The sequence below is a fragment of the Pleurodeles waltl genome, chromosome 3_1 (assembly GCF_031143425.1).
Source record: "Pleurodeles waltl isolate 20211129_DDA chromosome 3_1, aPleWal1.hap1.20221129, whole genome shotgun sequence".
Classification (NCBI taxonomy): Eukaryota; Metazoa; Chordata; class Amphibia; order Caudata; family Salamandridae; genus Pleurodeles; species Pleurodeles waltl.
This window is the reverse complement of record NC_090440.1, coordinates 1,618,914,638-1,618,933,496: the sequence shown is the minus strand read 5'-3', so window position 1 is coordinate 1,618,933,496 and position 18,859 is coordinate 1,618,914,638.

Genomic DNA, 18,859 nt, shown 5'->3' with positions numbered 1-18,859 from the left:
GGCGGTGGCCTACCCCGATTTGGATGGGCGCGTGACGACATCACAGCAGACACAAGGGGGTGAGTACCAGCACATTCAGCTATCTTTACGCGCAGTGGAGGTGCCTGGGTGGGGGAGGAGGGCTGTGGGTGACATTAGGCCAGGGCGCTTTCTGTATTGTATTCCTCTCCTTTAGCCATGTCCCTGTGCCCCCGCCCCCCACCTCTGTACGGTGCCAGGTACAGCTAGCCATGGTCCTGCATCACCCATGTGCGCGTTTGTTGTCCCTAGACCTGTTGGCCCAGTCACAAGTACTCAGTAGTGTACCCCGATTGCGCGGCTTAGTGCATGAGGCTCCTGTGTCTGACCTCTCCGCCAACGGTGTTGACAATGCATGTACTCAACCTTTTATTATGTCTCCCCCCACCCTTTTTCTTTATCTTCTTGTGCATGTGTGCTTCAGCATCATCAGGTGGAGGAGACTTGGCACCGGAGCACGAGGGAGCTGCGACTCACAAGGCCCCGGTGGGCCATGGCACAGACACCGAGGCCACCAGTGATACGGAGGGCGAGGGGAGCTTCACAACGGGGAGCCGTGGTGAAACCAGCGACACTGACACGTCCTCGGATGGGAGCTCCCTAGCGGTGGCGGCAACATCCGTGCCCCCTGCCTCTACAGGTACAGCCGCCACCCAGCGCACCAGCTCCACCCTCCCAGCAGCCCCTCAGCCTACGCTCCGTGCCCGCTCGCCCAAGAAGGCGGGCATCTCCTTCGCCCCAGGCACCTCAGGCCCTGCCGCTGTTACCCCTGCTGCCCTCAGTGAGGAGGTCATTGACCTCCTGAGGACCATCATTGTTGGGCAGACTACCCTTTTGAATGCCATCCAGGGGGTAGAGAGGGAGGTGCATCGTAGCAATGCATACCTGGAAGGCATTCATTCGGGTCAGTCTGCCCATCAACGATCGTTCAATTCTCTGGCCTCAGCACTGACGGCAGCCATTGTCCCTGTTTCCAGCCTCCCTCTTCTAACTGCCTCCACCCTGTCTCTGTCTCCTGTTCCTCTGCCTATCCCATCCACACCATCAGACCAGCCTGCACACACCTCAACACCCAAGGGCAGCTCATCCAGACATAAGCACCACAGATCACACAAACATTCACCCAAGTAACAACCAGATGCAGACATGCCAACAGCCACTACCACCTCTGTGTCCCCCACCTCCTCATCTCCCTCCTCCCTCCCTGTGACGTCTACACTCACACCTGCATGTACACCACCAACAGACAGTACACCCATCACCAGCACACCCTCCAGTACAGTCCGCACACGTGCAGTCACCACCCCCACTGCCGTTTAAACGTCCCCTGTGTCCTCTCCCACTGTGTCTGTCACCCCCTCTTCCAAGACACACAAACGCAGGCAGACACTCACCCAACAGCCAACCACCTCACGACAGCCTGCAGCCCATGCACCTTCACCCAAGGACAGCACACCTGACTCTCCTACAACCACCTCCTCTTCCTCCACTCCCATAACCACTGCACCTACCGTTTACCTTGGTCCTAAAAAGTTTTACCTCTCCAATCTTGACCTCTTTCCCTCACCTGACCCACCCCCTCCATCTGCTAAGAGTCCCAAGAGCACCTCAGCCACCACCAGCCCGGGTTCACGTGTCAGCGTAGTCCATGGATTTTGGAGTCCCCCCTTTGCCAGCAGTGAGACAACGGTCAGCAGCAAGGGGACAGCCAGCCCCCCCCCTGGAAAGAGGACCCGGAAAGTGAGGGGCCGCCGCGGGAGGAGTGCCACGGCTGCCCCTAAGGACCAAAGTTCGGACACTTCACCTGCCACAACATCCAGGGGAGGCAAGGCCCAGAGAGCCACAGCGAAGGAGGGCAAGGGCAGCAGGGCGGAGAAGTCAGGCAGCAGGAGCGCGGACCAGGAGGGCCCCACAAGCCCCATCCCGGGTGTGAGGGAGGACACCCAAGGGCCCAGGACACCGTCACCGAAGGGTCCAGCAACTGCACGGTCGGAGGGCGATTGAGCAGGGAGTCCTGCCCAGGTCTGACTCCCTGGAATTACAGGACAAACACCGCTGAAGAGGGCCCCGCCGTGCAGGAAGGCACCGCTGAAGAGGGCCCCGCCGTGCAGGAAGGCACCGCTGAAGAGGGCCCCGCCGTCCAGAAAGGCACCGCTGAAGAGGGCCCCGCCGTGCAGGAAGGCACCGCTGAAGAGGGCCCCGCCGTCCAGAAAGGCACCGCTGAAGAGGGACCCGCCGTCCAGAAAGGCACCGCTGAAGAGGGCCCCGCCAAGACAGGTCCCGCTGCGCTGGGCCCTTCCTGTCAAGCACCGCTCCGCTGGGCCCTTCATCTCAGGCACCGCTCCGCTGGGCCCTTCCTGTCAAGCACCGCTCCGCTGGGCCCCGCCATCTCAAGCACCGCTCCACTGGGCCCTTCATCTCAGGCACCGCTCCGCTGGGCCCTTCCTGTCAAGCACCGCTCCGCTGGGCCCCGCCGTCTCAAGCACCGCTCCGCTGGGCCCTTCATCTCAGGCACCGCTCCGCTGGGCCCTTCCTGTCAAGCACCGCTCCGCTGGGCCCTTCCTATCAAGCACCGCTCCGCTGGGCCCTTCATCTCAGGCACCGCTCCGCTGGGCCCTTCCTGTCAAGCACCGCTCCGCTGGGCCCGCCGTCTCGAGCACCGCTCCGCTGGGCCCCGCCGTCTCAAGCACCGCTCCGCTGGGCCCCGCCGTCTCAAGCACCGCTCCGCTGGGCCCCGCCGTCTCAAGCACCGCTCCGCTGGGCCCCGCCGTCTCAAGCACCGCTGGCCCAATGACTGTGCCGGTTCTGTGTCGTGCTAATGTTCACGCTGCACTCGCCCCACCCTGCCTCCTCCATTGCCTGTGGAGACTGTTATCCACTTGATGGACTGTGACTTTGCACTCCCCAGGATATGACAGTGGGCAAGCCACCCACTGTAGAGACTTGAGAGACTGATGCTTTGCACTCCCCAGGATTGAACAGTGGGCATGGTGGCCCCTTCTTGGATCTGGCGTCGTGGACTCATGTGGCTGTGGTGCCCACCCTTCCCTTCCCCCTGAGGTGCCTGTAGTTTTGTCATCTGATGCCCCTGCAGTGTTCTCTCCAACGGACTCAGGTCTCCTGTGTTGGCTTTGCCCATGTGTTGATACACTTTGGCCCACGGACATTTGCAATTTCTGTGACTGTGCGGGACTTTCTGCCTCTATTTCTCGGTCACGCAATGTTTACATTTGAAATTTTTTCCATCATTTTCCTATTTTACCATGTCTTCCATGAACCTATTTTGTACATAAATGTTGTTTCTCACTTGAATCATATCTTTTCGTTATTCCGGGGGGTTTGGGTGGGGTCACTTTGACTTGGTGCTCTGCATTGGTGTGTAGATAGTTGGGGGGTGGGTGTGATGCGTATGTGTGTGCCCGTAACCCTTCCTCCTCCCCCCCTCTCCTGTGTCGTAGGTGTGGTACTCACCGTTGTCGTCTGCGCCGGAGTTCGTACTCGTGGTAGATGAGCAGGTAGACGAGAGCGGGTAGGATGTGTAATTCGGGCTCCATGCTGTCCTCCGTCCTCATGGAGTGTATAGAGGTGAGCGTTTTCCCGTTCGTAGTCTGTTTCCGCCGTGTTTTTATCGGCGGGGCTCCCGCCCCGGATAAGGTGGCGGATTGGTGAGTTGTGATAGGGTGGGCGGTACATTGTCTGCCGCTTGCCTGTTGGCGGGGACCGCCGCGCTGTTTGTCGGTCCCGCCATGGCGGTCGGAGTGGTAAAGTGGCGGGCTCTCTTGGCGGTTCCCGCCAGGGTCAGAATTCCATTTTTTGAACCGCCAGCCTGTTGGCGGGTTGGCCGCCGCTTTATCACCGACCGCCAGGGTCAGAATGACCCCCTATATGTATGTGGGTGCCATCAATGGCACTGATCACATGGGGTATGTTTGCAAACACATAGAAGTCAGATTTGATGGCAGGGAAGTCAGTACTTTGGGGAAACCTCACATAAGACTGCAGGTGTCGTACAAATGCATTTAGAAATCTTGTCAGTATCATGCTGAACATTGGCTGTGAAAATTCTGCACCCATGTCCACTGTCACTTGAAATGAGCCCGTGGCCAGGAAATGGAGTGCAGAGAGCACGTGCACTTCAGTCGGGATGGCATGCTGATTACGATTTTCCCGGTCTCAGTGCTGGATCCAGTAATGCACAAAGTTCGAGAATAGTTGCACGGGTGAGTCTGTAATTGATTATGATGTGACGCTCCACCATGGTACGCAAATCAACAAGAGGTCTGTACAACGATGGGGCCCTTCCTCGCCACAAGGGCCGGTACCTAGGATGGAATTGAAACACGTGTGAGGAACACACAGACATAGGCACACATTGTCATTCATTGTGCACTGCTTACTTGATTGTAGGGACTCTAAAGTTAAATGTTCTTGACAGAATTTCATCTAGACCTCAATGAGTGAACAGGGGTTGATATGTGTGGTATTGTTAATGGTCACATGCACATTTGACCATTGTTTGGTGAACAATAGGGCCTGCATTGTGCAAATATCATTTTTATTAATGCGTAGTTTTGGCCAAAGTGTCTGCCCCCTGTAATCCAGAACTGTCATTGTAGAAGTGACCTCATACCGCTAGCAGTTGACGTAACAGCGTAAGGCGGTGTTTACCGCCGTTCGCACAGTCATTGGTTAACGTGAATGCCAATGGGGAATCCTGGCGTATCATGATCACCACCGGCGGTGACGGTGCACACTGTGCCGCGGTAGGTACGCAAATTCGCCACCCCAACTTCACTTGACTCCCTAATCTCGTGTGAGCAGGTACTCCACTGAGTGTACTGCTGTGTCCTGCCTCTGGTCATGGAAATGGCTGCAGGGGAAAGGGCCCCGACCTTCACCCAGGAGCAATTGGAGAGGCTAGTGACTGGGGTCCTGCCCCTGTACGCCAAGCTCTACGGAAGGCCAGAGATACAGGTGTGTCAGGGTTTTGGGGGCACTTTTTGGGTGTAATGGAAGGTGTTGTAAGTACATATGTGTGCATCTCCTAGCCAGCATGGCCCATGGTTCATGCAATGCTGCATGCGTATGTCCTGTAAGTCTGTCAGTACTGTCGTCCCATAGTGGACTTATAGCCAGCTGTACATATTTTCCATGTGCCTGACCTCTGTGTTACATTTCTGTGTCTCCCTTTTAGGTTAGCGCCCACCAGAAGAGGGCACTTTGGCATGCCATCACCAAGGAGGTGCGGACCCTGGGGGTCTACAACCGGCAGAGCACCCACTGCAGGAAGAGGTGGGAGGACTTGCGGCGCTGGGCGAGAAAAATCTGTGAGGTCCAGCTGGGGAAGTCCTCCCAACGTGGAAGGGGTGCCCGTCGGGCACTGGCCCCCCTCATGCTACGCATCCTGGCGGTGGCGTACCCAGACCTGGATAGGTGCTTGAAGGCTGCACAGCAGTCACAAGGGGGTGAGTACTCATGTCACGATCTTAACCCTTGATGGATGTCTGTGTGTGCATTAGGATTTATGCTGCTTAGTTGCAGGGATTCTCACTGAAGTCCATCTACATGATGAACCTTGTAGGGTGTAGGGGTGTTTTGGTCAGGTCTCCTACACGTCGGGTCCTTAGGTAGTTCAGGGGATGGGTGTATAGCAGGGTTCTGGTCACTAGTCAGGGGCATGGCCATGGGCATAGTGGAAGGGGCTGCCTGTTGGGGGGATCTTCTGGTTGGGTGTTTGTCTGGCCACTATGATCACTCCTTTCAGATATTTACAAGTGTCTCTCCTGTTTTGTCTCCCCATCCCTGTTCTCTTGTGTTGTCTGTGTACATCAGCATCATCTGGCGAGGAAGCTGAGGCACCGGCAAATGGGGATGCAGTGGCCCACGGATCCTCGGAGGCAGAGTCATCCGATGCCAAGGGGACCAGTGGGTTGGAGGGTGAGGGGAGTACCAGGGGGGAGGCAACTACCACTGGAGGTAGTGACTCAGATACCTCCTCTGATGGGGGCTCCCTGGCGGTGGTGGACACTTGTGGGCACACCCCTACAGTAACATCTTCCGCCACCCCCATGCCATCGCCACCCTCCCTTTTGGTCCCCACTGAGTTGCCCGTGCCCACTCACCCAGAAGAGTGGGCGTCTCCTTTGCCCCAGGCACCTCCTCCCATGGCCCAGTCAGCCCTGCTGCCCTCACAGAGGAGGCCATTGACCTCCTGAGAACCATCTCTGTAGGGAAGACAACCATCGTCATTGCCATCCAGGGGCTAGCATCAGAGATGCAGCAGACAAATGCCTATCTGGATGGCATTCACTCTGCCATGTCTGGCCTACAGAGATCTTTTCAGGCTCTGGCGTCCTCTTTGACGGCAGCCAGTTTCCCTGGTCATTCTGTCCCCCCACCCACCTCCTCTACCCCTTCCAGCACCCCACTCCCTTCACCCGTCCAAAGCACACAATCTGACACCCAGTCAAGCACCTCAACACACAAGGAGCACACTTCTAAACACAAGCACCACACCTCCCACCACAAGCATTAACACAGCCAACATACACATGCACACACAGCAACATCCACTTCCCCTAGTGTGCCCACCTCTTCTACCTCCCTGTCTGTCCCTCTACATGCACACCCATAAGCACTGCACCTTCAGTCACTATTGTTGAGCCTATTCCTGCACTCACCACAATAGCAGACATCCAGACATGCACCCCAGACACCACACCTGCACTCACCACAACTACTGGAGTTGACACAAGGAGCACACTCACCAGAGTTGCAGACACCCACACAACATACATCCACACTGGCAGCCTGTCTTCTCCCACAGTGTCCACCCCCCCTCTTCCAAAAACACACAAATGCACCAAGACACCCAGCCATCACACATCCACCACACCTCATCATACTGTCCAGTCACCTGCACCCACGGCACGCACACCTACACCACTTACAACCACACCCTCTACCTCCACTCCCACGCCCTCCTCGAGACCCAACCCAATTGCACCCAAAAAACGTTTCCTCTCCCGTGTGTGCAGATCCTTGCCCTTTCCACTCTTTCCACTTCACAGCCCACCTCTGTCCGCCCTTCACATTCCCGTACCCTTTTCCCAGAGAGGAAGAAGCCCTGTGCTGAGCCAATTCCATCTGGCTCCACCCGGTCGAAGCACACCCCCCAACTTCCAAAGCCAAACCCAAGCCCCCTCCACCTTCCGAGCGCAAGTCCAAGCCGCACCCCCATCGCAAATTACCACCCCCACCAACCCATGCCCCTGTTCCCCGGGGTGCCTGGATGACCCATTGTTGCCCCATGAGGTGGAGTACCGTGCACTTCTGGGAGTCAGGTTGGGCCATTGTGGCCCATACACGTCTGGCACTATAGACTGGCCATCGGCCTTGTTGTGTATAGTTGGCTCTGTGAGCTTAAATAAATATTTATGTGTGCCCCGTGTTTTGGCGCCACACTCCTGTACACTGGTCTCTCGTTTCATTGTTTGTGGGTGTGGGGCATTTGTATGTACTATGGCCAGGTGGGTTTGCCTTGTGTCGGGTAAGTACCTCTTGCTGTGGGTTGTGCGAGTGTTGCAGGGTGGGTGGAGTGGGTGGGTATGTAACTGTACCCTTTCCTCCCTTGTGTCGTAGGTTGCAGTACTTACCGTTGTCGTCTTCGTTGGCGGTCTCACTTGTGGAGATATATGGCAAGGAGCACAGCTGGCATGATCTGCAGCTCTCTATCCATGTCTGCTTCGACGCGTTTGTGGGCCTAAGGTGAATTATTCCTTATATTAGGTTAGTTTCCGCCTGGCTTTACGTGGCCGTGGTTCCCGCCCCGGAACTGACGGCGGTCTAGTGGTTCATTATTTGATGAGTGGGTTGGGCCTTTCCGTCGGCCTGTGGGCCATCTCTGCCGTCGTCGGCACTCCTCTACTTCCGGTGGGTTGTTTTCAGGATGCCTGTGTTTCAGTTAGTTCCTTATTTGGAGGTCCGGACCACTCCTCTGTTGGCGTTTTTTTCCGCCACTGCCGGCGGCGCAGTTTGGACCGCCGTGTTCATAATGAGGGCCTAATTATTTTGTACTACTTTCCATTGCTGTAGCGTAAACAAATGAAGCAAATGCTATACATAAAAAAAGAACATCTGGCCCTAAGTTCATTGTTTCTGTGTGTTTACGTCTGGACAGATAATCGTTCACATGACCAAACGTAATTGTGCCTGGATTCTACCAGATTGCAGTAGCACTAAAAAGGTTAATCTTGTGGCTTTTCGAAGTAGGTGTATAAATCCTATCATTGAGTAGCATGGCCCAACAACATTTTTGCCTTGGGCACAATTGCTGGTACAGAGCTGGTGCATTTGCCCTGTGTCACTTTATAGCCAAACAATTTTCTAAAGTTAATGGGTCATCATGGGATCCCTGAAATTTGTGAATGCATGGCCACAAATTATTTATTTGCATGATGTTGTGCAAGGGACCACTGACTGCTTCCATCATACATTTAAAGTGACAAAATAGTTTGCTAGTTTACATTTGGTACACCCCTGCTGATCTAGTGCAGCATATGTACAATTGTTAACTTCTCAGTATGAAGGCTATCACAGACATGGTGGTATGCTAAGATCAGCAGGCCGGCATTCCTCTGAATGCCGCCATTCCTGAGGCGCTTACAAATAGAGAACTACCTCATCAAGATTGCAAAAGTAGGACATTTGCTAAACCATGTTTTAATTAGTGGACAGTGTGAGTTTGGTTGTATGACCACAGATCACCCAACTTGGCAATGGTAAGATAATGAATGTGGCAAACTGTGATCTACAATACTTGATATAGGTACACAAGGCCCAGAGGAACACATTTCAGGTGCAATGACTACACCTGTGCCTATGCATTCTGTCACGGATGAGCAAATTAGACACTGTCAGCATATACGTTTGTGTTGTTTTGATTTAGATAAATTGCCAATCTATGTTTAGCATAACATTATCATCAAGTAACACACAAGATCCCTGCCATCATGGTGTCATAGGGGGCATATACAGCTCTGGGTACACTGCCAATGTGGCATATGTAACCTACATAAAACACAGGCACACATATAATGGACCATTGAAAGCACAATAATTCCTGAACAAAACTCAACCCACATGAGCATCACACAGTAACTCATTGTCCCTTGATGCACAAGCCACAATACCTGAGTCACTGGTATTGCAGTGCATCAGGAATGTGGCTTGGCATGTCTCTCATAATAACAAATGATTAAATGGAGTACCCTCTAGAAATAATTAAGCACAAAATTGAGTAATCATGTTTGGCACCACATGATTGTTAGGGCCTGTGCATGTGTGCATATGTGTGTCTATCACTCACTGGAGAGACAGTATCAATGCATGTCTGCAGTAGTATGTCTGTTGGTGTGTCTACATGCCTGATGTACTGCTCTATCATATAAAATGTCACACACAGGAATTTGTTGATCCAAGGTTTGTACAGTGAGCAGACATTGAGCACATTTCACCCTTCCATGTTTTACAGGTGGACCTGCCCCATATACAATTGTTGAAGTGGCTCGATTTGCAGACCCAGATGTATCCAGTAAGTGTTAATATGTTTGTCCTGTGTTGTGTTTGCAGCTGTTGTGTGATTGACTCCTGTGTGTTGGACTCATTGCAAGGTATGATGTGCTGGCACATGATTTGATATGTGACTTGACTGGAGGTTGACATATTGTCCCATGTTTGGGTTGGACATTCTGTGGCGGAGAGTAATATATATTGGAGGTTGAGTGCTGGACTACAGGCATGGGAAAGTGAACATGGTGATTTTTTGCTACATGTATGCCAATGATTAATTTGGGGGGGCCAGTTTCATGATTTAGTCAGCAAGTCATACCCTGATTCACACAGGCCAGTGATGCCAAAGTCTTACCCACAGACTTGAGCATCCCTGTTAAGTAATGAACATGTATGACTGTATGTCTGACTTCCTAGTAGCATCTAGCTCCACATGTTTTGCTCCGTTTATGTGGCACTTGAGTGAAATGTCATAGGCATGCATGCAGGTCAAGGCCAGATGGGTGCTTGTATCAATGTGCTTGTTTTTGGAAAGGTATCATTGAGATCCAATGATGTTGACAATTGTCCGCAACTAGAAAAACAAATGTGGATGTGATTGTCCAATGTTTGAGTCAATCCTAGTTGGCAGACCTCCTTACCTGTGGTGGACTGACTAAACCCATGGACAGCTGTCCAAAGCTTCCTGGCTGTCCTTGATGTTTGAAAGTATGTATTGCATGTCCATCCCCCCCGAGGCAAAGGGTTAGGCTAAGGAAATATGTGTACCTAGGTGTGAGGATCTCAGCGTAGAAGACAGACATGTAATTCAAACATTCATGTGTTCCAACCTACGTTGCCCCCTCATGATTAGCAACTGCATACTGTCCAGGCGGTTCCATTTACAAATCACAGGTCTTGTGGGCCTTGATTGTCATCCAGAAGATAGTCATTAGTTGGCCTGACACATGTGGAGTACTTGCAGCATTTGTTATGTGACCAATAGCAGTACAGAGATACACAGATCATTTATTTAGGTACACACCTTGTTGTACATTGCTGTGCTGTTAGATAGTAGATATGTAGGCTGCGTTGGCATGTAATTTCTCAGGGACATTCTATAATCTGTACTGTGATTTGGATTGTATGTGCTATTTTTGAGGAAGTGTTAGAATATCATCTGTAGATGTATCACAAAATGATGTCACTAATGTTTGGCTTTCTCTATTTTTACAGCTGCCAACATGAATGCCTATGAGATCAGGGAATTCCAGAGGTGGACAATGCGTAACTGCCACATACTAGATGTGGAGGCTGTGTTCCGCAGTATGGCACGCCGTTATCGCCATGAGAGAGCCACAGGGGTCTGGAGGGCATTTGCCCAAGGGGGGCCAGCTTTGCCCACAAAAGCCACCACCACCACTGCAGCTTAGACCACAGTCACCCCAAGGATGGCAGCCACTGTAGCAGGTCCCTCAACCTCATCTGCTCAAGGCCCACAAGCAGCACCTCATGCACCACCCCCTCCAACCACAGCACCGGCAGCAGCAATGGCATCAACAAGTGGAACACAAACAATCCCAGCTGCTGTGATAGACAATCAGGAAATACAAACACTGAAACATGACATGCAACAAATGTTGTGCAGGATGGACAGGCTGCAGCAGGAGGTGCCCGCAATAGCAGGAGACTGCGGGGTATCAAAAAAATCCTGTGGTGGGCCATTTTGTAATTAATGGATCCTCACCCATGATTCACTCCCCTCCCTCCTTTTTCCTCGTTCTTATCTTTAGTGGGTTTAGGGGGCTTAGTGTTAGGTTAAAGTAGCTGTTAGTTTTGTTAGTGTGAGTGGGTTGGGGTTGGGGCGTAATATTATTACATGTTTTTTTGTGGGTTGGTGGGTGGTGGATGATGTTGGTGTTTATGTGTATATAAAAAAATATAAAAAAAATATTTAAAACATACACCCAAAAATATCTTTGTTTCGGATAAGTTAGTATGTGTTTAGGTTAGTATATGTTGTCCTACATGTGTCCCGTCATGTAAAGGGGATGGGGAGTTGATGTTTAGAGAGTTTAGTTAAATGTGATAAGTAAGTTTAGCTTAGGGTAGTTAGGGCCAGTTGTGGTAATGTTAGGATAGGTTAGTTAAGGTGTTTCCCCTAGTTTAAGTTTCCTTTATTACTGTGAAATAAAGTTTTAGGTACTCCATTACAGTATGTGTCATATGCTTGGGGATCTGGGCCTTGGCATGGGTATACAGGGTTAATTTAGTATTTGCATTTCTGTTCCATCCTGCATCAGAATCTCATTATTAACATGGTTATTCCCAATTCCAAATGAGCTGTCACATTGGCAGCTACACCAAAGCTACTTCTCTATGCATCTGCCATCCATTGCACCCACCACTCAAGGTTACTATGGTTCCCAATGTGTTGTGAAGGTTGGATGTGTTTTTAAGTCTGTCATCGTTTGAGTCCTGAATTGGAATATTGGGCACTGTGGGACGTCTGTCTGCAGCCTGATGTTCCTGAGAACCCTGATAAGCTGAGGGATGTTATAATCTTATGTAGTTTTGTATACATAAATCTAATTTCTTACTTTGTACTCCCAGGTTACATATTTGTCCATACACTCGTACACATCCATTCCTACTGTATGGTGTGTGTGTGTGATGAAAGTTTATAGTCAGATGTCACATACATAAAGATTGTCTCGAAGGGAATGTTGGCCACATTGAGTTTCAGCTTATACATACTTTGAAGCTGACTTTTTCTGTTCTACACAGCATTGTACTGTTTGTGATGCTTTAACTTCAGAAATAACCCTAAGGAAGCACAGATGATGATAAAATCCAGACACCAGTGCATAATTATCAGCCTACATTCTTTCAACACTGTTGTATTGACATTCTACGGCTATTGACATGTGACATACATCACTAATCTCCTACACAGTTGATGTGTCACATTACACAGAGACAAAGTGGTTGTGTAAGTGCTATTCATTCTAAAGTGCTGTAGTGCAATATTTACATAGTCCCGGATTGTGAGTCAATTAGTGTGACGCCTTCTATTGTGATGCAAGACAAGTGCAATGGGACATGTCATTGGACATGCTGGGGTGAAGTGTCATACAGTGCAGAGGAACATGAATTGCCAATGAGGTAGTGAGAGACAATTACAGAGCATAGTGTCAAGGTAAACAGTGTGCTGGAGAACAGTGCATGTGACCAACTGTGGCAAGACTGGCATGTTAACAAGCACAGGACCTAGAATATCAGTGCCCATGTGGCATGGGCTGGTGCTACGGGTGAAGGTGATCTGTTTTACGTCTTCATCTTCTGATGTGTGTGTCGTCTCCTCTGCCCTTGGTGGTGGTGGGTTTGAAGGGGCAACACACACTTCAGTGTTTGAATACGTGGAGTCAGAATTTCCGGTAGCTGCTAACTGTGGGGCTATTAAGGGCATTACTGCAGCAAGGAGGGGCTGCTGGTTCTTGAGTATAGCAGCTACATCAGTGTGGTAGGCAGCCAGGTCGGCCTGAGGGGGTCATGATTGCATTATTGCACACAGTGAAAGGTTTGGGATGCCAGGTGTAGTGGCAACTCCCTAACTGTTGTGGTGAATTCCCTTACACATTGTTGTAGTCTTTGCAGGAGGGATGGTAGCGCTTACATGGCTGCTGCCTGTCCTGCAGATGACATCATGCACGTGCGCATCCCCTCAAGGTTGGCTGCCATATTTTGCATCCCCACCCGGACCTCCTTGGCCAGCTCCCGCTGTACTCACACTACTGTCCTTTCAAAGGTGGTAACAGTGTCCTCAGAGTCCTTAGCTGGGTTGGAGCTGGCAAGACGTACTATATTCCTCTCTGATGGCTGCTGTATCTGTACTCCTCCTTGGAGGGTCTCCTGGCTAATGTTTGTCAGCTCGTCATCCATGTCATCAGGGAAGTCCAGGACAGGCATATCCCCAGGAGAGCCATCACCCTCTGCAATGAGATATTGTACAATTAGTGTGCCTGTGTTGTGGCAGTTGTAATGTGACATTACTGACATCCTATTAGTGGAAAAATGTAATCTTGGTTCCTGTTCATTGTTCCTGTCATTAATATTAGCATTCTCCCAGGCCTATGCCCCACCTGCATGTCACATGTAGTGTGGGCAGTTTGGTGAATTGTCCGTGTCACATCCTCTAGGTGTAGGTTCTGACCAAATTGTATGTTGCCACCTTCTTGTCCTACTCAACCCTCTGTCTACTTCCATTAGCATGGTGAGGCCTTGCAATGGCTGTGGGTGTTTTGATGGCACTTGCACCACACTTAACAATCTGGAACTGACCCAGTCTCTTATATTTCACATACACCTGTATGTTGCTGAGACCAAGCACATACTATGTATAGCATTGGCATGGCACCATGCAGGTGTCAGCATTGGTAGTGTGTAATGTTGATGTTGGGGAATGTGTGCTACATTGGATTGCACTGATGGTCCTGGCAGTGTTTCATTTCCTCTTATGACGGTGAGGGTGTGTTTAACTATCTAGATACATATGTCCTCCCCCTCAATGCTCTTGTCTTCGCAGTATGACAGTTGGGATGTTGCAAGGTGGCATTGCAGTTATTGTAATACAGGCACAGTGGTAGACCATTAAATGTGCTGCATGGGTGTGACATTACTGCTGTATACTTCATAATTTAAGTAACAATACCTGATGGTTATAGTGCCTATAGACATGAGCATTTGACAGGATTTGCACTTTGTTAGGAATTACAGGGGATTGATAACGTCGTCATCCTGAACCCTCTATTTTGGGTGTGTTTGATCCATGATCACGTAACTGCCATTAGCTACTTGACCTGCACACACAGCACAGGTGGTAGTGGCAACTGTTGTCAATGGTAAATACCACTTGCGGATATGGCCTGAGACTGGAAATTGAGCCCTAGTTCATGTAGCGACAATACAAGCTGTTGTTTGACGGAAGGCCAGTTTTACGTTGTACCCTACCCTCCTGGACTGGCTTTGCCTTTCCAACATCCTTGGCATGGCAGAGTACCCCCATGCAAAAGTTGTTGGTGTAGTGTTGTGCTGTGCCCCTGGTTTCCCCTGCACAGCCCATGCACCTGTGCCGTGCCCCTTTGCCCTTTCCACTGCCTGATTTTCACGGCTGACATGCATTGTGTAGTAGGTATGTCCCCCCCCCTTTTACAGTTAACATTTAGGCAGTTTTGTCCCCCATGCATCTTACCCTGCATCTGTGTGGTTTCCTGGTAGTCTGCGCTGTCCGGTCCTTGAATCCCTGTGACGATGTCCTCTGGGATGACGGCTGCCACCACCTCCTCCACATGGTCCAGGTCCTCCTGCGGTGCTGGACTCCCATCTCCAGTCTGCAGGGCTGCCTTCCTGTTCCTTGCCATCTTTTCCTTAGCCCTGTGCTTGCAGTCATGCCAGCGTTTCTTGCACTCAGTGACTGTTCTCCGTACTTCTGCCACACTGTTTATCTTGTCCACAATTTGTTATCAAATTGCCTCTCTTCTCCCAATTGGCAACTTTGAGGTGACAAAAAGTTGATGCTGGTGTTCCTGCTCCTCTGCACTGAACCGACACTTCCTTTTCTTCTTCTCCCTCTCCTGGGTCTTGTTTGGGTCCTCCTGGCTGGTTTCTGGTCGGTTAGAGTCTTCCTGGGGTCTCTCATGGCTTCTGGGACCCATTTTGGGGCTCCTTAGCACATTTTGCTGTGTTTGCGTCACTTTTTGACGCTATTGCGAGTAAAATAGGTGCGTATCCGGTTTGTGATGTAGTAAACCGGATTAAAGTAATTTTCGCCGCGTTAACCTCGTTTTTCTGTACGATGTGGTGCAATGGTTAGAGTAAAAAAAAATGGGGTTTGCGCCACAGAGCGTCAAAGTATAAATTTGATGCCCGGGTGGTGCAAAGAAATGACGTTAGCTGTCGTTAAACTTTTTGACGCTAAACTGCGTCAGCGCAGTTTTGCGTCAAAAAATATAAATATGGCCCTTAGTTCGTAGGGTTCTAGCATTCAGGGCCAGTGGGTCTCCCCAAGGGCCAGTGATGCTGGCCCCGTTATTTCCCCTGAGGACCAGCTGGGGGAAGCCCTGGACTTTTCTGCACCCACTAACAAAGCTACAAAGGAGAAATAGCACTGAGAGCCAGGAGGTCTAGCTTTTGGAGGACTACACCACTTTGGAGGCAAGGAGGGTTGTAGAGCTCGCCATCAGGAGTGAAATGAACCCAGTCTTGCCAATGAAGCCCAGTGGGGCCTGAGTTATTGCATTTTGAAGTTTTGCGACCTTTGACCTACTTTCCTCCCTCAGAGAAGTGGGGCTACGCTACGCAGCCATGTTGATCCAATTCTCCCGGGGTGGACCATGGCGCATGAGTGGGCGCAATAAAACTGTGTAAACAAGTTGGGGTAGAGGGCTGCATGGGGCCTCCTCTACACTTTACTATTTTGCTTGGGGACCCTGTCACCCATGCTGATTCATGATGCAAGGTCTGGTTCCCATATCCCAAACCTCTGAGTACTCTCAAGTACGGGGAGGCTTCTTTAAGATTGCTAGGATGGGGGAGCGATGTTGCACTCTGCTAGCAGGAGGTGGAAGGGGCCTAGGACCCCATCCCTGGGCCCTGCTGTGTTAATTGAGGATGGGATAGTGCTGCTGCACATCCATATGGCCCACACTCCACGCTCCTCATTCCTGTGTATGGGGGGAGTGGGAGGCAGCCATTGTTAAACGGGTCTGTCCACTGGAGCAGGTAGACACACAGAAGGGCTGCTGGGTCCTGTGGTAGCATGCAGATGTGTTGCCGGAGAGGGCAGCCAGCGGTGGGCTCCTTGAGCTGCCCTCAATTGGTGTAAATCTTGTGTATGCCCGAGTTGGACTGTGCACCCCCATCGAAAAGGATAAAAACATGGCACAAGGCTGCATCAAAAGGAAAATCATAAGGAAAACATCACCATAGCTCTCCCAGGCGCAGCAGAAGAGTTGCTGCTATAATAATCACAAATTCTCAAGCAATTCACCCAGTAATGCTTTGCCGGCATTTTATTTGGAACATTTTCACCCATAACTGTCTGTGGTGGTCGTAGGACAATGAGACCACCACCAAATTGTTTAGCACTATGTGCCCATTCTCCCCACTCTAAGTTTGGGGAGTTATCACCTTCCTTACTTTTTTATTCAATTTCATGCTCTCTCATGGCTGGAACCTTTGTTCTACAGCTGAAAGTAGCTGTTCTCTAGGAGACTGGTGTATGGTGACACTTTAGAAGGGTTAGAAGCCTTGAAAAATTGTAATGCACTGATTGTGTGATTAAGCCCTCGGGGGGCTGATTGCACTGCAATGTATTTTCACCATGTTGTTTTACTATGCTGTTCCCTATAGAGTGTTGCAGATTAATGACAGATATATGAAAGGATGTACAAACACAAATGTATTTGTTCGGTTTTCATGATGATTGTACATGTTGTTATTGAGTCATAAGTATCTCAATAATAATGATTCATGCAAAAGTATTATGGTTACTACACAATGACTGTTGAAACTCTCTTGATATGCTCGGGTGACCCCACTAGTCGGTCACCACTGATTACCCAATGTCATCTATGGAACATTCCGTCTAACAATATATATTTGTAAACTATTGTGGAGCATTTAGTAGTGTGTGCTTCATAGATGTACTTCATTTTCTGAAGAAAAAGTACTAACTGGATAATCATTTACTGAGTGTTATTATTACATTCCAGTGATTGGTGATTACTAGTCCACACCACCTCCCTTGATTAGGCCTTAGACTTTTCTGCCTTACTACCCTGTGTGAGTCAAAGGCTACACTGGGGTGTTTGGTTTCCACTGAGAACAAATGAGGAACTATTACTTGTGCTGGCCACATAAGTAATAACCCAATTTCCAACACTGGTCCCCAGCGACCAGACTTGGACTCGGCCCTCACATTGGAGGAGATTAGTGACACTATGTCTGAATTTAACTCAGGGACTACACCAGGCCAAGATTGTTTTCCAGTTAAATTATACTGCAAATATTGTGAGTTTCTCTTACTCCAGCTAATGGAGTTACACCTAGAGGACAAGGAGAATTTCCCACCAGAGCAAGATCTTGCCACCATAGTGGTGATACAGAAACTCGGATGACCCCTACACCAATGTACCTTATACAGGCCAATCTCACTAATAAACACAGAATTTACAATATTTGCCCTGGTCCTGGCCAGCAAATCATCAAGGACCTAGTCTGCCCTGACCAATCTGACTTTATGCCTTGCCGCAGCATGAAATACTATATCAGACACCTCCACATAGTGCTGGACCGTCGTGTGGAGCTCAGGGAGTCATGCACCCTCCTACTTATGAACTTTGAGAAGGTGATTGACTAAAGTATTTGAGCGCATGGGTTTTAGCTCGAGATTTAGCAGATCTGTGATATTGTTATGCTCCTCGCCTTCTGCACAAATGAGGGTCAATGGGACACTCTCAGACCCCTTCCCATCTATAGAGGAACCTGATACGGTTGTCCCCTCTAAGTCTTATGTTTTGCACTTGCAATAGACCCTCTAACTCTGAACATTAAATGTGATGCAGAAATACAAGGCTGGCAATGGCAACGGGGGTTGAGGACAGAGTCGCACTATATGCAGTTAATGTGTTCCTTTACCTAGAAAACCCACAGGAGTCAGACCCATGAGTAATGTGGAGCGTGCCACTCTATGGAGAAGTCTCTTAACTCCATACCAACTGGTCCAAATCCCTCCTGAGTCCACTGACAAGAAGGTTGGAGGAGACAGAGTGGTAAAATAATATCCTGATTAAACGCCTTTGTTTTCTCTTTCTGGGTATATACATCCCAGAGGAACCAGGATTGGCCCTATTCTATACCACTGTTCCTCACTAGAATAAAATGGGAGTTTAACTCCTGGACACATCACCCACTCCAAATACTTGGCTGACTAGCACTATTTAAAATAATAACCCTGTCCAGCTTTATCTGTATTCGCCAGACTTTTCCACTACATATCCTTGCATCCTGGTTCTGTGAACTCACAGCTCTGATCCACTCCTTCTTCTGAGCTGATCACCCCTCCCCTCTGCATCACCTGGAACAATTGTTGCCAATCGACATATGATGGCAGCATGGGAATGGAGGCCATACACCTTCATTACTGGGTATCTCAATTACTAGTTATCAACGACTGGCTGAGTGGGGCCTAGCATGACTCAGCATACAAGCTGGAACTATCCCTCCTCGACCT